The sequence below is a fragment of the Nicotiana attenuata genome, unplaced genomic scaffold, assembly GCF_001879085.1.
Source record: "Nicotiana attenuata strain UT unplaced genomic scaffold, NIATTr2, whole genome shotgun sequence".
In the NCBI taxonomy this organism is placed as follows: domain Eukaryota; kingdom Viridiplantae; phylum Streptophyta; class Magnoliopsida; order Solanales; family Solanaceae; genus Nicotiana; species Nicotiana attenuata.
The window spans coordinates 74,032-79,745 of record NW_017672692.1 but is presented as its reverse complement, the minus strand read 5'-3'; the positions used below and the strand labels follow the sequence as shown (position 1 = coordinate 79,745).

Below are 5,714 nucleotides of genomic sequence, written 5' to 3'. Positions count from 1 at the left end.
CCAAACTTCCTAATGGTGTCATTAAAGGGGAGTTTTTTCTGAATCATTCCCCAAACAAGGAATAACATTTTGAATGGAATACAATCATGCCACACTTTGACCACAAGGGGGTTTCTTTGCTTAACAGCTCTAACCATGTGCCAAGCCGATAAATTAGAGTAGTGCCCATTTTCAGTAAGATCCCAAATGGCCAGGTCGTTGTCTGCTTCCCTCTAGAGATGCTGACGACATGGTGAACAATGTGATTGGGCAAAAGAAGCTGTTCCAATTTGTGAATATTCCACTCATCGTTCCTGAAAAAATAAGAAACTTGCACCTTACCTGATGTGTTAGTGCGATTGACCACTTTAGCAAGTGGTCCTTTACCTGTCCAGTTGTCCCACCAAAAACATGAAGGAGAGCTTTCCAGGAATGTGAGTTGCCCGAGGCAATAGCTTTATAGGTTGGGTGGGCTCTACTACAATATTTAGCTCGGAGGTAATCTGCCCATAAAGAAGGACAGGTTCTCAATCTCCACCATCTTTTGATGTTGCAAATTTCGTTGATGTCTTCCATTCTTCTGATTCCAATACCACCTTCTTCGTTAGGGACACAAAGATTTTTCCAAGAGCTCCACTGAAAATTATTCTTGTCGCCCGTGGACCCCCAAAGGAATCTTGCTAAATGCTTTTTAATTAGATTAAGTGTAGCTTTTGGAGGGCTCATGGCAGAGAGGGTGTATAAGGGGAGGGATTGTAACATATTCTTAATGATGACCACTTTACCTCCGTAGGATAACAATCTTCCTTGCCAACCATTGATCCTCTTAATAATCTTTGCAACCATCTCCTCAAAATAACAGATTTTCTTCCTTCCGACATATATAGGGCAGCCACAATTCTTATGAATTTCCATTGGCTAGTGGTGCAAGCCCTTTCAGTGACAAATTAAATTCCGCCTAGCTATCAGGTTTTCTTTCTTCCTAGCTAGCTTTTATGAATTGGATTATGCATTATATTATATATTAATACATGTAAACGAGGCGCATATTCACAAGCTGATGATAACTGTTTAAATGTGTTAAAAAAAACTATACTGCCTTATAAGTTAAATTCTGATGATAATTGGAGTATATGTTTTTGCAGAGACGTGTTGTTCGTGCTACGAAGCTGCTTGTGCATGCAGTCGTGATGGAGAATCTTCAAGTCGAAAACTTTAATATATATACTGATATGGGTTGTTCAACTGGAACTAACACATTTATTTCAGTTAAAAGCGTTGTCGAGTCTGTAGAACTGAAGTTCCAAAGCATGAAAAAGACAAATGAAACTGAAAATCCTAAAATTCAAGTTTTCTTTAATGATCACTCTTTTAATGATTTCAATACCCTTTTCGATCGCTTCTCTCCCAGCTAATAAGTCATATTATGTTGCTGCTGCTGTGGGATCATCGTGTTTTCCCAGCTGAATCTATTCATATTGTCAACTGCTCTTATGGTCTCCATTTTCTTTCTAGAGTTCCATCTTCCAAGCTAAGTGAGGTCGAAGACAAACGTTTTTTTGTTTTTTGTAATTTGCGAACGCTGCCTTTTATTTCATTACAAAACAGAGGTTAGCACTAACCCCTGCCGCTTTTCAAACCTAGCATATACAGGGAGAAAGAAAAAAGAAAATTAACGGTTCAAAAACTCCCAAAAAGATTATTAGACAAGCATGCATATTCCTTCTTTGTTTGTGTGGAGGCAGTATCTTGTATATCTAGAAAATATGGACCAGCAGCCTGCTTAGGAAGATCCTTAACATCATAAAATTTCCTCTCATGCTCCATTTTGCCAACGCATCAGCAACCTGATTTGCCTATCTGTAACAATGTTGAACTATATTGGTTGTCTGAGATAGCATTAATTGAGTAATAGCATCTATAGAATTTTGAAGTTGCCAAGCAGTGTTGCTCTTTCCCTTTATCATGTTTACAATAATCAGAGTCTCACTTTCCAAGATAATGCTTTGGAATCTATGCGAGATACACCATTGTAAACCATAGATTATTACCTTTGCTTCAGCTAGATTATTGCTGCCAATTCCTAGATATTTAGCATTGGAACAAAGGGAAACTTTACTATTCCCATGCTAAGGAGGAAGTGATAAGGGAATATACAAGACAATATGAGAAAGATGGAGCCCCTCATTCTCGTCCAGATGGAGCCCCAATATGTTAGCTGACACATTGGGATCTTGTTTCGTGGAGTTGGCGAAGAAGGTCTTGGTATTATGCAATCTAACAAAGTCGTTACTTTATCATGACACAAACTAATTTTTTGTGTCATTTGGCAACACATAGGCATGCTACAGATAATAGATTAACTACATGTTAATGCCTATCCATATTAATTACTCTCTCTATATGTTCAGGGGCAGATCCAACTTAACAGGTGTGGATTCCCGTGAACGCAGTAGCTTTTGCACATACTTTGTATACGTAGTCAAAAAATCTACTAAATATTAGATTGTAAACCTAGTTACTGATGGTACATTCACTCGAGGTCGTTGTAGGAACCCATAAACTTTAAATTCTGCCTCCGCCTCAGGTTGGATTGTACATACATATTCGCTAACTATTTTTAGTTTAAGCGGTTGGCTAAACGGTTATTTAGGGTAATTCTTAAATTTTCGCAGGGTGACATTGATGAAGACGAGGTGGATTCATTCAACATACCAGTGTACATAACAGCTCCCTCTGAAGTAGAAGAAGCTACTGGAAGAAATGGAGGTTTTAGCATTTAAAAACTAGAGATTCTACCAAAGGAAACATCACCATCCAATGGTTTAACTGCCAAGGATGCATCAGTGCACATAAGGGCTATAACTGAGAAACTGATTGAATCGGAACAATAATGCAGCATCGAGATATGATAATCAACAAAAATAAAAGAATGATAACGACACCAAATTGTGAAAAATTATGAATAAGGAAGAAAATCATGACCCTGAAGAGAGCAATTGATCTCATTATATCAAGGAATTTTATTCATGGCCTATGTAAAATACTCGAAAGACCACTATCACATTAAAAAAAAAACTTATTTTAATATTTTTACCTTACTATAATATCGCTTACGGTCTCTATTTTCTTCGCAGACAAATTTTTATGCCTTACGCTTTCTTTCTCTCTTTCTCATGGTGTAATGAAACAAAGGAGAATAACCCTCGTTTTATAGATGGAAAGCCGTGACCTCCAAATAGTTAAAAAGGAAATAGAAAACTTCACAAAAATTGTCCACCATACATTTGATACTTTGGCCCCCTGAAAAATCTTCCACCAAGCTTCTCTCTGCGAAAGTAGATTCATAGGCAAAAATAGGCACAAGCCTATTGCAAACTTTGCCAATTAATGGGATGGACCCCACATTTTACACTTTTATACAGTTGATCTAGAAAACTTGAGCTAATTTTTTTTTTTTTTGATTTTCTATTGGGTATCTGGTATCCGCATTGGAGCTTAACTATATTTGGATGCGTCATATAGGGCCATATTTGGAAGGAAACGCTTCCTGCTAAGAATTTTGTTATACTCAGGATTCGAACACAAAACTTCCGATTAAGGAAACAACATTCTCATTCGTTGCACCACATCCTTCGAGGTAACCTTGAGCTAAGTTTGGTTTGCAAGGTTACTGGTATAATCCCTCTCTATAACTTTGTAATCTAGCCTTTACTTTAATACCTACTCATTATCATCAGCTGATGATGCTATAGGCAAGTAGGCAAACCTCATTTAGGCTACGTGGAGAAAGAATAAGTAGGGACTTTTACTTTCTTTTCATTTCTCTGATATTTATACAGAGGTTATCTAGAAAGGAAACAAACAGAACAATAATAGTAGTAGAACTGATATTTGTAAACTATGAAGTTAAATTAGCACCTTAAGCTATGTTTTGTATAGATGAGATGGAAAATAAATTTAATTTCCTTCCCTGAAATTCCAGGCAACAGAATTATGTTCATATATAATCGAGCCTGCATTCTTCATTCTTATATCTGAAAAAAATAGACAGACAACAAAAAGTGACTTCAAGTCAAGCAACAAGAGTACACAGGCACTGCCATTAGAAAGGTTCAGTTATGATTCAGAAAAATTGTTACTTACAAAGATTTATTAAGGAAATACATCTGTCATCAAGTGAAATCACCGAATCAGAAGAAAATGCAATACAGATGTTTCCTGCTTAAACCTCAGAGGATGTATTAACAAATGCATGTTCGTTTGGACATTTAATTAGTTTGTGAAAACAACATTGTTTGACCAAAAGTCTTCCTTTAGAAATGTCTAAGGGTTGAACTAGCCGTTCAGGCTGGATGGAGTGTTCGACCTCGACCGCAGCAGAGTCACTAACATTGTTAGGGTATCGCTTCTCATACGTGACCTCGGCTCGGTTAACTCTTGATCATCCTCCCTTAAGTGAGATTCCTCTGTTAAGATTTCGACCTATACAAGCGTTCTACCCAACATTCAACAGCAAACAAACTCCTCAAGTCAACATAACTAGCTGACCATTAGGCTGTACCCAAAAATTTTAAGATATAGTAGTACTACTCCAAGAATTGAATGCTGGAACTGTAATGTATTAGGGGGGCAAGACGAAAGGAAAAGTGAGAGACACCTTCCTATATATGGACTCTTAAAGCTGGTAGTGAAAGACAACATTCAATCTAATGTTATTCTTATCGAAGATGTAATTAAATAAATAAAAATGCGATCTCTCTAGCAACTCAAATTTTTACATGATAAGATGTAATTAAATAAATAAAATACGATCTCTCTAGCAACTCAAACTTTTACATGAAATTATCACACACTTCAATATACCAAATAGATGTGGTGAGTTATGTTCGAGTCTCACAACCGACTTTTCTAAAAAGAGATCATATCTACGTGTTAGCTTATAGCTACTCATTGTATTTCAACTCAACAAAGCATGTGCATCATTTGCTAAACTTCCGCAGCCTTTGGGAGATGGGAATTTGACTTGCAGCTGAAAAATAATTTATAAATTGTAAGAGCACGGAAACTACATTTTTTCCCTTTTTGCTCCCTCGTCTTGGAAACTTTGACTGCGATAAAAATTGCGCATATCCGATTTTATATGAATGTATTTGACGGGAAAAAACAATTTTGGTATGTAAGCCAAATATATGCAAAGCATCGAATTTACCATTTTAAATGAGTGAGAGTAAAAGTTCCACATATCTATTCATTATCTCTCTCCTTATAAAAGAATAAACTTTTATATCAAGTGGATCTCATATTATTAAAGATAAAATAAGAATATTAAGATTAAATATTTTCTAAATATAAAAAATATCATATTTGTAGAGCAGATTTAAAAAAAAAATATCACACATAAAATAAGAAAAGGGATTAAATGTGTGGCATTCTTGAATGGTTCAAATGATATCCTATCTACAAATCATTTGCGGTTGATAACTTTGAACAATATTGATGCATGCTGTGAAACCGATCGAAATGACATTCATATGCAAAGAGAAATTTTACTATACGAGTTACATAACCAACATTATTTATGTGAGGCTAATTTGTTTTTTGACAAGTAGACTCATATTTCTGATTCAATGCTTAGCTAGTGGACATTAAAAGCAAATAATTAAAATGCAAAACATCTCCCAAAATCTGCGATCATGGAGAATGGTAACAAAATTGGCAGGCAGACCATAATA

At 35.9% G+C, this 5,714-nt stretch overlaps 1 long non-coding RNA gene across 1 annotated transcript; it reads right to left on the bottom strand.

Annotated features, from left to right (window-relative positions):
* Positions 1-1,520: 1,520 nt before the first annotated feature.
* Positions 1,521-3,151, bottom strand: LOC109214140. The gene is made up of 2 exons (XR_002066122.1): positions 3,077-3,151; positions 1,521-1,839 (listed from the first exon to the last, which is right to left on the bottom strand). It is a non-coding gene; the product is annotated as an uncharacterized LOC109214140 (long non-coding RNA).
* Between the last annotated feature and the right edge of the window lie 2,563 nt (positions 3,152-5,714).